The sequence below is a fragment of the Geotrypetes seraphini genome, chromosome 15, assembly GCF_902459505.1.
Source record: "Geotrypetes seraphini chromosome 15, aGeoSer1.1, whole genome shotgun sequence".
NCBI classification, from domain to species: Eukaryota; Metazoa; Chordata; class Amphibia; order Gymnophiona; family Dermophiidae; genus Geotrypetes; species Geotrypetes seraphini.
The window spans coordinates 24637583-24652985 of NC_047098.1; the positions used below are offsets into that span (position 1 = coordinate 24637583).

The following is a 15403-nucleotide window of genomic DNA, read 5'->3' on the forward strand; positions in this document are numbered from 1 at the left end:
GAAGGCCATAATCCAGGCGGATTTTCAGGATTTCCCCAGTGAATTTTCATGAGATCTATTTGCCTACTTCCACTGAATGCATATTAATCTCATGCATATATTAATTTGGGAAAACCTGATCTGGCGAGGGCCAAAGTTGGGAACCCTTGCTTTAGCACTAGAAAAAGTAGCTTTCCTCCCACTACTGGTAGTGATTTTACACAGAACTCCCATGTCTCCCTCCTTTAAGGGTGGTTTAGGCACAGCACTAAGCACTCCTCCTCAGCAGCTCAACACAGGTTGCACTCTGCTTTTTGCATTAGTTTAGTTAGTCACTTTTGGTCTTATTAAAGGTATAAAGCGGTCTACATACAATAAAGAGAGAAGACTATCCGAAAATTATCTACAATAGCTCTACTATAGGAAGAAAAGAAAATGGAAGTGTCAGCCCTGTTCCCAAATCTGATGAGACCAAGGCTATGAGTCCCCAATGTTTGGGTTAAAAAAAAATTTTTAGGGCAATTTTTAAGGAGCAATTTGTCCAGAGCATTTTTTCTAGCAATACGCATGGTACTATTACGCAAAGATGGTACTGTTACTGCATCAGGCCATTCTTCAGGAATCACCCTTGCAACCAGCCAGAAAATTCATGAAAAGGCAGCACCAAGTGTGCAGAATCTGAGCTCTTTTATTAATACTTGGAGACCATAGGTCTTTTTTTATCAAGCAGTGGAAAAGATGTCGAGTACCCCCTCTAAAAAAAGTCCTGAATTTGACTGTCCTTTAAGAACAGGAGACCACCTGCTCCTGCATTAGGCAGCTAAAACTGGATTTTTATTGCACTGGCCACTGTTTAAGGGCAGAAGACATTAGCATAGCCCACACTATAAAAGTCAAATACTACAAAAGCCAGAACTAGTTATAGTCAGTCAGTACTAAGTGGCAAAATTTGATGCACAACAAATCATTTACAATTAAATTGAGGGGTATCCTAATAGAAAGAGCTGCAGGTTCAAACCCCACTGCAACTCATCCTTAGACAAGTCGCTTAACCCTCCATTGCCTTAGGTACAAAAATTAGATTGGAAGTCTTCTGGGGACTGGGAAATACCTATGGTACCTGAATTTAACATACTCCGAGCTACTACTGAAAAGGTATAAACTAAATCCAAAGTGAATAACCGCCTGTTATTACGGCTTTCAATATCTGACCTCACAACAACCCAAAATGCTGGTATAAGTAATATATATTTTATTAATAATCAATAACAGTTACAATAGCAAGTCCCTTCAGCATATAGAGCTGACAGATAATATACCTCAAGCGCTTGAGTATACCTGGATGTCTGTCCTACTTAAGGCCTCAAAAGGCTGTCCTTTTATATATTTTTGACAGTCTGAGACCACTTTGGTACGTGTTACATGTATAATTATTATTGGACCTACACAGTTTGTCAGTGATCATTTTTCTTATTTCATTAATTGGACAATATTTTTACTTTCCTAAGTCATATTGTGCAGGACATCCTGTTTCCCAAAAAGGTTCTATTTCCCGACAAATGCCTTTCTAATATCAAGGTTTCTCAATTTTCCGAGCAACGTCTGCCCCTTCCTTGTTTGTACAGTAATCAATTATATATTCTTTAATTAAGATGTGGCAATTCCTCTCTCTGCTGGTAATTTTATTCTCACGAAAGAGACTTCTCTATCTCAGCAGATGTTTGCTGACTTCTGTATGAAAGATGGATTCCACTTGGCTTGGCTTTGCTAATTTTAGTAGAGATAAGAGTTTGTGAGAACAGTAATGTTTCAAAAGTATTATTTTGTTTACACCACAGAGCCGGCATGGGTTTGGAGAGGTTGTAACCCTATACTTCTACTAAGACTAAGAGGTCCTTTAAGGTATGCTAACCGATTTAGTGCACACTAAATGCTAAAATGCCCACAGGAATATAATGGATTCCTTAGCATTTAGTGCACGCTAAATTGCTTAGCGCACCTTAATAAAAGGACCCCTAAGTATCGTAATAAAAAAATTCAGCCCGCAACTAAGCTTGTGTTTTAGATTTCGACCTCTTATGTGATTGAGTTTTGACATCCCTGCTCTAGACAGTAATGGGATGTGAAAGTATGAAATGAGGACCAAGTAGCTGCATTACAGACGTCCACAATGGGAGCTACTGAAGTTGCCACTGCTCTAACCCTATGTGTTGTGATACAATCTTCCAACAGCAGCCCAACCCAAGCATAGCAAAAAGATACAGTCTGTGAGCCTTGTGGAGATTATCCTCTTGGTAACTGGAGCTCCAAGTCTGTTACGATCAAATAAATACAGCTGAGTGGATTTTCTGTGAGGTTTTGTCCAATCCAAGTAATAAGCAAGAGCACATTTACAGTCCAATGTGTGGAGTGCAGCCTCCCCAGGGTGAGAATGTGGTCTTGGGAAGAATGCAGGAAGAACTATAGACTGGTTCAGATTAAGGTTGGAGATGACCTTTGGGAGGAATTTAGAATGAGTTCAGAGAATGACTCTGTCATGGTAGAACGTTGTGTAAGAAGGATCTGATACGTGCTTGTAATTCACCGATTCAACATGCAGAAGTGATGGAGATGAAGAAAATCACTTTCCAAGTGAGATAGTGGTTCAAAAGTAGGCTTTATCAGGGTTGAAAGTACATTAAGATTCCAAGCTACTAGAGGCGGCTTGATTGGTGGCTTGGTTTGATGAAGGCCTTTCATGAAATCTGGAGACCATACTGATAATGGCCTTTTGTTAAGAGATGCAAGAAAAGCACTAAAAACACTAAGATGAGCTCTGAAGTAGTTTTCAGGCCAGAGTTGGAAAGCTACAAGAGATATTTGAGTACAATGGCAGAGAAGATGTTTCTGGTTGCAGAAAATGTTGAATGTTTTCAGCCTCTCTTACTCTCTACTTGCTAGATTTGAGAAGTTGGATCTCAAGAGCTTTAGCATTTGAACCAATTCCAACTCACCTCACATGGGATAGAATCACCAGGTCTGAAAAATCTGTCCGCCCCTCTCTCTTCCTTCATGATTGTATGGAGACAGGTCCTTTTTCTAATCCCTATGGGTCAACCCCTCCCACCATCCCTTAAGACCAACACACAAAAGACAATGATTCCTAAAAAACTTATGACGTTCAGAGCCTTTGCCTCCTTTAGAACATTACAATCTCTCTAGGCAAACATCTGAAGAGGAGATCTATCTCCAGAAAAAGCTCTGCACTAAGCTAGCATTTGAAACGGCACACTACGTCAATAGATGAAGTAGCCCTATTGAGCTCTACCACCAGAGGTGAAGCTGTGCCAAGCATTCATCCTTATCAGCACTCTTCATCCAGAAAGGGGGCCACTGCAAGCAGGCTTTCAGAACAGTATTCCACCTCCAGAGATAAAGATGTGGCAAGCAGGCATTCCAAAGGGCATACCCCATCCAGAGATAGAGTCATGCCAAACAGTGAAGTGAATCCATGCTCCACATTCGAAAATTGAGTCATGTGAAACAAGTAGGCAGATTCACGCTCTACATCCAGAGATGGCACTATGCCTATCGGTCAAGAGGAACCTGTGCTCTACCACCAGAGATGGGGCCATGCCAACTAGGCAGGTGAAGCTGCACTCTACATCCTGAAATGGAACTGTGCTCTAGAGATGGAGTTGTACCAAGCAGAGAGGAGGCACCATATTCCACATCCAAATATGAAGCTGCAGCAGAGGAGGAGGCATCGAGCTCCACATCCAAATTTGAAGTCGTGACAAACCAGCATGTGGAGTTGCGCTCCAGATCCACAGATGGCCTCATGCCAAACAGTCAGCTGGGGTCACAGCAAACGGGCAGGACAATCTGTGCTCTACATCCAGAGATGTAGCTGCGCCATGCAGGCACGCAAACCATGCTCTACCACAGACATCCCCATACAAAGCAGGCAGCCCAAGGTGAGCCTAAGCTGATTGTGGCGCTATGTTTCAAATCCAGTGCTGGAGGGATGCCATCAGTCAGTGGGGCTGCCCTTCACGACCAGAAATGGAACCATCCCGAATAGGCAGGCGGACACTGCACTTAGCCTTTAGAGATGGTCATGTTGACTAGGTAGGAGAGCTGCACCCAGAGAGGGAAACATGCTGAACAGTCAATCCCTATATCTAGAGAAGAATCTATGCATGATAGCTGCACAGATTTGTGGTATATATCCAGAGGAGGAGGCAGGGAAGACAGTAAGGTGAGGCCACACTCAGCTGCTAGACAGTGCGCCATGCAACACTGTTAAGTAGAACCACGTGTCACATTCAGAGATAGAGCCAGCCATGTGGAATAGACAGAAGGTGTCATTCTCTACATTCAGAATGTAGGGAAGCTCGAAGGAGGAATGTGATCCCTTAAGATGGGAAACCTTGTACACCTCCAAGTGCAATGTAACCCTGTCAGGCCGAGCCTGTCTCCACACACAGAGATGAAAACATTCATTACATCTATGCAGAGCCTCACAGTACCTGCGGCTAGGGATCTCAGGAGCTTATACCAATCACGGTAGCAGCCACCAAGAACCCTATGCAAATGTATTAATGTAGCTCATTAGAGAAAATCCTTAGCTTTTATTCTGAGAGTGATATAAAACATATGCCATATAAATTTCTGTACCATGAATTTTGTTCAGTCTCTTGAGATCCCAAAACCACTAAACTCTTCAACTTTATGAACTAAGTGGAATAGAAAACATGACAACCCTTCTGACATTATTACAGCAACCATTGCTCTTATATCTTTATTAATAAACAAAAAACACCTCTCTGTCCAAGGCCTCTTATCTTAGAACTCTGGAGCTAAAAATACCAGTACTGTATAAAAGCAACCCTCATACATCAGGGATCGAAACTACTGTATTCTATATAATCTCTCATCACATGTACATGTACATCCACCTAATAGAGCAGTAAGTCTCCCTATTCAATCACAGCTCCCTGTCTTAAAACAGGAATGCCACAAATAATCTGGTAGGATATTTTTTTTTTTTTTTTGCCAGCTTCTGACTGCTTCTAGTCCTTCATTTGATTCTGGAATGAGAGGTATCTGGGAATTTTACGATTAGAAATTAATAAATTTTGCGTAGCACTTTTAAAAAGGTATGCAAGATTAGAATCTGAGCTTAAATCCTGCTGAATAAATATCTGCCTTCAAAAGGTAATCTCATCAAGAGTACCCTAGAGGAAAAGTTCACTAATCACTGCATTAACCAGGACCCTCTTCTTCTTGTCAGGGGAACAACAAACTACAGTCTCGATTATCAAACCATCTGACAGACCCCTGGTGACATCACCATATCACTACTAAAAGTGGGCAGCTTCTCTTCCTGTTTTCAGGCTTCACACACTACAAGATGGCCACGTTTTTGAGCCGAGACCATGCTTTTCCAGTATGTGCAGCAAAGCTTGGTTTAGGGTCCATGTTTTTGAACTGTTTTTGATCTGAGACCATGCTTCTCTACAATTTATTTTCTTTTTTTGTTGTTGTTACCAATTAATATTAATAATATTTTAAATACAGGTACTCTATATGCCTGTTCTTTATGCATAAATTATGTTTTCTGTGTATTTAAGGGGTTACCATTGTTTTCTGTATTATCAGACTTCACTTATCCAACAAAGGGCTGGTCCTATTTATATTGAATAACCGAGGAGTCCTTTTATTAAGGTGCGCTAAATGCTAAGACATCCATTATATTCCTATGGGAATCTTAGCATTTAGCACGCAAAATCGGTTAGCGCACCTTAATAAAAGGACCCCTGCGACTGTACTGCATATGTCCAATAGGAGCTTACCTACAAGAGTTATCAAAGTCACAGAACACATCAACCCATGCCTCTTTCCCTTGCTCTTGGGCCTTTTCCAGCCACTGAACTTATTTCCTACTAGCCCAAACTCAAATGGGGGAAATAACGCAGCCTGTAAATTCTGCACAAATTTATACCTTAGGAATACGAGAACAGTCATACACTAGTATCTAAGATAAAATGCTACCCACCCTAATGGACAACTCTCCCAATCCATCTCTTCTTTTAGTACTGTGATGATCTCAGATAGACAAAGATGATCTGCAATGGTGTGGAAAGCAAAAACACTTACCTGTAACAGCAGTTCTTCAAGGACAGAAGTCATATATTCTCATATGCCTGTGATGTCATCCATGGAACCCGCTATGGACATACCAAATTCATTGTCACTTTAAATTTTTCAAGGCAGTGCCCATACCAAGTGCGTGCTGGTGCCTTCCTGCCCTATGTCATTTCACGGGACCATCAGTTCAAGCAAAAGTGCTAAGAAACCAACTAGGGAAGGTGGGCGGGTTGTGAGAATATATGCCTATCGTCCTTGGAGAACACCTACTATAGATAAGTATCTTTACATTAGAGTTGCCATAATGAGACAAACCAGAGCCCATCAAGCCCAGTATCTTGTTTCCAACAGTGGCCAACCCAGGTAACAAGTATCTGGCAAGATCCCAAGTAGTAACACAGATTATTTTGCTGCTTATCCTAGGAATAAGCAGTGGATTTCCCCAAGTCCATCTTAACAGCTTATCAACTTCTATTTTAGGAAATTATCCAAACTTTAAAAAAAATCCTGCTAAGCTACTAACTGCTTTCACCACATCTTTGCTTTCTCTGAGGACAAGTAGACATAATATTCTCCCAAACTGCCAGGATCATGACTCTGAACAAGGATAAGAGATATATAAACATAAGCCTGACAAAACCTGAGGGTTGGAAGGAAAGCTGGCATTTAGGAAGTAGAAAAATTCTGGAATTTTGCTCTAAACAGTAGCTAGAGGTATAGGTGTGGATTGAGGACCAACTTGTAGCCGCTTTGCAAATGTCCTCAATAGATGCACAGCAGAAATGAGATACCGAGGCAGCCACAGCTCAGACACTGTGACCCTGTAGTGGCAGCCCAGCCTAAGTATACATGGAGGAGATACAGTTTGCCAGACAAGTGGAAACAGTTCTCTTGGAAAGAAGTCTGTTAGGGTCAAAAACCACAAAGAGTTGGGAGCATCTTCTATAAGGCTTAGTCCAGTCTAGTCCAGCACATTTGCAGTGCAAGGTGTGAGAAGCAGCTGCCCAAGGATGGGGATATGGCTTTGGAAAGAAAACAGGCAAAACTATGGACTGGTTGAGGTAGAATTCTGAGATGATTTTGGGAAAGAATTTTGGATGAGTTCAGAGCACACTATTCCATTGTGATAGAATCTTGTGTAAGGAGGATCAGACACAAGTGCCTGAAGTTCTCTCACACAACATGCAGAGGTGAGGGCAATGAGGAAAACAACTTTCCAAGTGAGAGGAAGTTGAGTGACTCAAAGGGAGACTTCATAAAGATAGTACAACGTTAAGATCCCAAGCAACAGGTGGAGGCTTGATAAGTAGTTTGGTATGGGAAAGTCCTGTCATGAACCTGGATATTAAGGAATGAACATATAGAGGTTTCTTGTCTAAGGGAGAGTGACATGTACTGACAGCACTGAGATGTACAGTTATTTTTTTTAGACCAGAGTTAGAGATGAAGATAGCCCATGATGGAAAGAAGTGTACACGATAGGTTCAAGATAATGTAGTGCACACCAGGAAGAAAATCTTGTCCATTTGAAGTGGTAACAGCCCTGAGTGGAAGGTTTTCTGGATGCTTCAATGATAGCAGAGGCTGCAGCTGAGAAGGAGAAAGCATTTACTTGCTCGGTGGAAAAAAACCATTTTAGTGCTAATGATAGAGGGTTGGGATGAGGGAGGAATTCCTCATACTGCATTAGTAGCATTGGGAACGGTTGCAATGGACATGGCTCCTGGGTCGACAGCTCTAAGATATGGCCAACGAGGTGCTATGCTATGATCATGGTGTCCCGATCCTGGCAAAGTCTGAGTAGGAAATGCGTAAAGGAATCTGTTTCCCCAGTGAATGAGAAAGGCATTTGACTCTAGGTGATTGGGGGGGTATAGAGTCTTGAAGCAGGATTTTGTGCGGGGGGTGGGAAGCAAAGATCTCCCATTTGGAGAAAATCTGACACAAGATGGTTGTGCTGAGAGACTATTCATGAGGTTGAAGAAGTCTGCTCAATTTATCTAACGCATTCAGCTTCCCCACTAGTTAAGCTGCCCTAAGAAGAGTATTGTAAGCAGTCGCCCAAGTCCAAATCTGAATTGTTTCCATGCAGAGGGAATGAGCACCCATGCCTCCTAGTTTGTTTAGACAGAAAATGATGACTTGATTGTCTGTTTGAACAAGGATTACTTGTTGTAGGAGTCAATCTTGGGATGTCTTGAGAGCGTTGCCTATTGCTTGCAGTTCAAGAAGATTGATGAGGGGTTTGCTTATGAGGAACCATCCACCATTGAAGGGAAGGATGGAGGTCCAAGGTGACTTGGATTGGAGCAGATAGATGACCCATAGCCTGAGACCACTGGATCGACAAGGTCTTTTGTGGGATTCTGAGGTGAAGGTATGCAAATGGGATGATGTGTACTGTGGACATCACATGTCCCAGAAGGTGCAGCATCTGACGTGCAGATATGTGTGGACGGATGGAGACTGTTTGGCACAGGTGAATCAGACTGTCAACTCTCTACTGCGGTAGAAAGGCTCGAACTTAAATAGTGTCTAGGAGGGCCCCTATGAACTCTAGCGTCCAAGATGGGCATAGATGTGACTTTTAATAGTTGACGGCAAACCACAGCAGCTCCAGATGAACTGTTGAGTTGATGGCATGCTGAGCAAGAAGTGAATGATGAAGCTTGAAACCCCCATGAGCAAAGGGCTGCCGCTATTACCACTAGGCATTTTGTGAAGACAAAAGGGACCGAATCGATTCTTTTTTTTTTTTTTTTTTAAAGAAATCTGAATCAGACTCACTGATTCAGTGAGTCCCAATACCTCCAGGCCTCCTAAAATCCATGTCAGGATTTTGTGGACTTTGATCAAATCTCCCATCAGTCGTCTCTTTTCCAAACTGGAGAACCCTAACCTTTTTAATCTTTCCTCATACGAGAGGAGTTCTATCCCCTTTATTATCTTGGTTGCTCTTCTTTGAGAAAGAAATGTTGCACATGATATGAAGGGGAGGAAAGGAGAGGTGTTGCATGGAAGGGAATAGAGAGGTTAGACCCAAGGCACAAAGCAGGATGAGAGAGAGTACACAATAGAAAAGAAACAGAAAGGTTGGATATGGCAATGGACTAGGAGGTACAGAGGTGGAAGATGAACGTTGAGCACAGAGAAAGAAGAAAATGTCAAATAGGCAGGAGACCCTGGTGAGTGAGTTAATAGAAAACAAACAGAAACCAGAGCCTGGGATCAACATGATTTTTAATAATAAAGTGATCAGACAACAAGAGGTAGAAAAAAAATAATTTTATTTTCTATTTTGTGATTACAATATGTCAAATTTGAAATGTGTATCCTGCCAAAGCTGGTGTTAGAAAGCGAGTGTGAACTAGGACCTAACAGAGAGAGGAAAAGTCTATTTTTTGTTTATTTTGTTTACACCACAGTGCCGGCGTAGGGTTGGAGAGGGCAAAAGTGGGGAGGGGTGAAAAGGCTACAAAATAAACCCGCCAGGACATTTGGAAAAAACACCCGATTGGGTAGGAAAAGTGAATCGAATTGAAAAGTCAATTCAATAGGCCAAATCAAATCGAAAAATTTTTCCCTGAATCGAGCAGCACTAGATCCGGACTTGTATAGAACATTCATTCTACATAATACAGGTAGGAAACAACTAGTCTCTTTTTGCCTCCAATTTCACTGCCATGCAAGAGCAACAAAGAATATGTGCAACAAAATTAAACATTGGATATTATCCCTGCAGGATACTTTGGCACTGGACCAGATTCTTTCTGACTCTTGCTAGTCCTTTCCCCCAAAAAGATCATTCCAGCTATTTCAGGCCTGAAGTCTCAGCTCAAGTAGTATCACCTTGTATGGTGCACATGATTCAGGGGATGAGAGAGGAAAAAATGTTGGATATGGCAGTAGAAGGAGTGGGAGAGATGCACCATGGATCTCTCTCTCTTTTTCTCCACTCCCTGTACATGGGATGGAGATGGGAACCAAGTTCACGGGTGACAGGACAGCGACCAAGCTGCGGGGATGGGGCAGAGACAGAGATTTTTATTTCAGGCTTAGTAGTTTGCTGGTCCACAAAATAATTATTTTATTTCCGCCGGTCCATAGGTGTAAAAAGGTTGAAGAACCCTGCTGTAAAGCATCTTCCATTTAAATGCTAGACTAAAAAGGATCCAGTTTTTTGGTCCTCCTCTTCAGGAGTGCTCAATATAATTTGCCATGAACTCTTACCGAATAAGGGAAAATAGATGTGAATTGGAGTAAAGGTCTTATATTGGTTCAGTTTTTGTTTGTTTTGGGGGGTTTGGTTTGTTTCTTTTTTTTTTTTTTGGGGGGGGAGGGAGGTTGTTTGTTTTAACACAAAAGATAGTGGTAGATCTAGGGAAAACTTACTGGTGATCCAATGTTCTCTTCTATCTCCAAGTTTTTTAATAGAGGTGATTGGAGGTGAAAATGTATATTTATCCAACAATATTTAGTTCATACTTTCCTAGGCTGGGATTTTTCATGGCTTTCAAGGTGGTTAAGAAGAGAGACAAAAGCTAATCTCCTATAGATGGCCAGATGAATATTCTTTACATGCCAGGGACTAAGTGATTCACCTCTCTAATGAAGCTCTGTACTGCAGTCAGTAGTGCATGCATATTAGGCTTACTTGTTTGTGCCATTTCAAGAAACAATGAAGTTTTGGGCCTCAAATTTTTCAATGTTTGCTGTTGGGATGCTGACAGGTGGGAAGAGGTAGGAGCAAGCCTCTCTGTGGTTAATTATCCTTCATTAGTTGCTAGTTGTGTTATAGGTACAATTCAAAATCATCTTTTTTTTTTTTTTTTAACTTTGAGCATTAGCCATTATTGTCCAAAAGTAATTACAGGGGAAAAAAATCAGTTATCAACTGTTACAGATTTACCTCTAGGCAAGGATTACAGCTGGCATTCCTTGAAAAAAACTAGTACTGAAGCTTACTTGGCTGTTTCACAGGAGCCTTCTGAACGGCTGAAATTTCCATATGGCCACAAATCTTAAGAGAACTCCTACTTGCTCCAGACATCAGTGAAGACTTATTACCTATTGAAACATAGGGTTTTATTTAAAACCAGATTTGGGAATAGGGTTGCTACAGGTGAGTGTACTAGTATTTCTGCACTGCTGTTATAACGTATTGTGTCATGGATTTTATCATCATGTCGCTCTTGTTGGCATACTTATTATCAGCCACCCAAAAGGCAAATTCAAAATGTGTTACCAAAAAAAGATGAGATGCATGAGATAAATTATATTAAAGTCTTCTGCCTATATAACACTTTCCAATCTCTGACTAAACTAAACTAAGCCTTAAGTTTATATACCGCATCATCTCCACGGAAAGGGAGCTCGGCACGGTTTACAAGCTTAAAAAATATAAAAAGAGAGAGGGTAAAGATTTACATGAGCATATATATATAGAGAGAGAGAGGGAAGAGAAAGGGGGGGAAATAGTATTATATATTAGAGAAAAGCCAGGTTTTCCGTTGTTTGCAGAATAATTGAAGGGAGCCCAGATTCTGCAGCGGGATAGTGAGGTTGTTCCAAAGACCCGTGATTTTGAAGAGAAGGGATTTTCCCAGTTTACCTGCATAGAGAATACCGTGTAGAGAGGGGAAGGATAGTTTATGTCTATGGGCGGATCTGGTGGAAGCAGGCCTCAAGGTGTTAAAGGATAGTGGGATTAGGGGAGGGAGGATGCCGTGAATGATCTTGAAAGCCAGGCAGGAGCTTTTGAAATGAATTCTGGGAAGCACTGGGAGCCAGTGAAGATTGGCCAGGAGTGGGGAGACATGGTCATATTTGCGTTTTGCAAAGATCAGCTTGGCAGCAGTATTCTGGATAAGACTTTTTTTTGTTAGGCATAAGTAAATGGCATTACAGTAGTTGAGTTTGGAGAGAATGATGGACTGGACAAGGACGGCGAAATGTCTTTGGCGAAAGTAGGATCTTACTTTCCTCAGCATGTGGAGGCTGAAAAAGCATGATTTTGTCAGGGAGTTGAGGTGAAACTAGGAGTATAAATCACCCATGTAATCAATAAATTTGTCCCACCTTCTGTTTTTTGGGATGTGTTTGGGTTAGAATGACATATGACCCTGGAATGTGAGCATTGTGTGCTTTGAACCACGTTATGTTTTTACTCTGTTTTGTCAATTTGAATATGATGTGGATGGACAGACTGGATGGGTCATATAGCCTTTATCTACTAACATTTTCTCTCTCTTCCTCCCCTTAACAGATCCCACACACCTGTCCCATGTTTTCTTTTAATACAGTCCTTGTACAGACCAACTCCGCTGGGAGATTATTCCACACATCTACCACCCTTTCCACAAAATAGTATTTCCTTAGATTACTTCGTTTAGAGCCTATCTCCTTTCAACTTTATCATATGCCCTCATGTTCAAGCTTCCTTTCAGCTGAAAGAGACCTGCCTCCTGTGCATTTATGCAACAGAGATATTTATGTCTCAACCATATCTCCTCTCTCTTGTCTTTCTTCCAAAGTATACATATTGAGGTCTATGAGTTGGTCTCTATATGCTTTGATGAAGATCACTGACCAGTATACATTAATGACATTTAATATTAATAAAAAGATGAACTGTTTGAGCTCTGTGTGCAAGCAGGTTTTGAGCTGTCACAAGTAAAGAGATGGCTCCCAAATACAGCTAATGATAAAATAAACAAATTATAACAGCATGCACATTCTCAACCAAATTATGTACACCACTTTGATCTACCTAAGTTTAAGCAATATATTAAATTTTTAACAAACTTTTCCATAATTAAGATCTACTCTGGCCTGAAATTAATATCACTTGGAGGTCTGAATTCAATTCAGTACTTCATTTTCTAAGAAAGCCTCTCTTGTGACAAATCCTTTGGTGAACAAAAACACTGTGGTTATTCAGATGCAACTGCCTGTACAAAAAGAGCAATATATTAAGAAAAGGTATCAAATCTTATATTCACCTTCTCTACAATTTGTATATTCAGTACCACAACATTAAAAAATAAAATTGCATCTACGATTGACAACACAAACCTTTTAGAATTGGGGAAAAACTGCCTAAGTGGCAGTTTTGTTGAACTGCAATTTAATTCAGAAAAGACTGAAGACACCATGATCCGGTGTGGTGACTAATCCAGTGCCTGTTTCTCAAAAACAGTTGCTTCCCCTGAATAAGTCAGATTATAAAGTCAAACTTCACAGAAAGACTGGGAGGCTCCACTAAATGGCTGTGTCAAGTTCTTCTCTTATATTTATGGTATTAAGGATTTTACTGAACCTGTAATGTCAAAGTAATAATTCATTCACAGAACAAAAGTACTGCCCTGCGATGTCATTACATGACTGATTCAACTACTCTTGTGCATCACAACAGCCAGAATAACCCTTCTGACCCAGAACAGCCAGGCTTATGGAGACTTGATTAACAATCTCCAAGTTGTTTTCGTTTTATTTTCTCTCTCATCTGAACAAAAAGCTTCATCATAAGTGACCTATTAGACACTGAAAAGAAAAAAAAAAAGTAAACAAAGACCTGTCCTGTTCTAGCATAAGAATTAAAACAAGCAGGAGAAAGCAAGCCAGGGTGAGGCATTATCCTAACTGGCTCTGCAGAGTAAGGGTGTACAGAGCAATTTACCTGGACACCAAAGACCCTGCTGACCTCATGACAGTTTTCAGTCCTGATTAGCAATAATCTGCAAGGGATCACAGTCTATTTTCAACACATATTAATTAGCATTCTTCTCAGTACAAGCAGCACCAAATTGCTACGCTTAACAGGATATATCAAGGCATGTAAATAAAAATAAGCATGATACTTATAAAGTAAAAGATTTTGCGTTTACTAATGAGCGTTGTAGATATAAAATATTAAATTAATAAAGGACTTATAACCCATCCACTCTGAGCAACATATAAAGCAGAGCTAAGCACAAATTGTCACATCTCTGCATAAAACCAACAGACAGTATAAAACAGTGCTATAAAGGAAAAGGACAAAATTATTGAATCAACCATTTTTTTTTTAAATTCATAAACTCTTCCACAAAACAAGCCACAAAGACCGGGGGGGGGGGTTTCTTTGCAGCCTGCTTACAGAGACTGTATGCAACTCAAGTCTTTAAAAGGTGTTACTGAACTACATCCCTTTTAACAGCCAAAGGGAACAATCTTAGGCAATGTTCTCTTGCAGCAGGATCAAGCATCTTCAGGACAATTACACAAGCATGAATAGCTGATTCCAGGAAATCTTTATAAAATAAACCACAGGGTACCTGAACATACAATCCCAACTGCCAGGCTGTATAGGCTCCTCTCCCGTAAAACCCTTTGGTAAAATGTCTGCCTGGTGTTTACCGGGCATTGGATTATAAGACAGACATTGTTCTGTCCTCTTCGCGGCAATCTGACAAAATGTGAATACAGTTGCTGGGAGTCTGGAAATACAGCGGCCGGAAGATCAATGCTTTTACGCTAGGTCAGGATATTGTTTCAATCAACATGTACTCAAATCCTGTTTATATGAATCTTCTAAGTCCTCAGCGGAAACGGTACAGGAGTAACACCACGTTTCATTTCCAGAGCTTAGGCACTTCAAGACTGCAACTTTCTACTTTTCAATTTTTGCCTATTTTTAGCCATTTCTTAACCACCACACCCAAACTGGGGTGGGGGTGGGGGGGGGGAGAGAAGTGATAAAATTCTATCGTATTCATTTGCACTGAAATACTAACAAGGATCCCTTCTTGGTTAAAAGACCATCCAACCACACAATGCAAAACCACATGTGCTCCAGAAAAGGCTTAAAAGCCATTTGCGCGCTGAAAAAGCCTAGCTGGGTTTCTTTCTCTGAAAATCAAAAGTGGCCAAGCAGGTCCCTTCGTCGATTCAACTGAGAAGCCGCTTTGCGTAATGCAATTCAACTTGAAAGCCATTCCGAGGGCCAGTCCTGCCCTACAGCTATTAGGAGATGGTAAGGAGGGGGAGAGGGGTCAGCGCCACAACACCCAAGGCGGTTACTAGGGAAGAGCACGCAGCAGACCTACAAGATGGCTCCATTTTCATCCCTAGGGGCCGCAAAGCCAGCCACTGAATTCGACTTTTTTTTTTGGGGGGGGGGGGGGGGGGAGGAGCGCAAAAGTGGCGCCCTGAGCACAAACTTCCTATTGCAGGGCGCCTAGGTTTTATGTTGCAGCGGTTAGCAGCCGCCCGCCGCCTCCTCCTCATGTTTCATTCAGCACCTTACTGGAAA

General features: G+C 41.3%; 1 protein-coding gene across 6 annotated transcripts in view; it reads right to left on the reverse strand.

The window, feature by feature from the left end:
* The window catches only part of RERE (arginine-glutamic acid dipeptide repeats), a 468133-nt gene that overhangs the window by 345257 nt on the left and 107473 nt on the right, over positions 1 to 15403 (reverse strand). Inside the window, exon 1 of one of the 6 annotated variants that reach the window (XM_033922384.1) lies at positions 14427 to 15095. The exons of the other annotated variants lie outside the window; for them this stretch is intronic. The gene's annotated coding sequence lies outside the window, so the exon portion shown is untranslated. Of the gene's footprint in view, positions 1 to 14426; positions 15096 to 15403 lie in introns of those variants that run through there. 6 annotated transcript variants of the gene reach the window in all.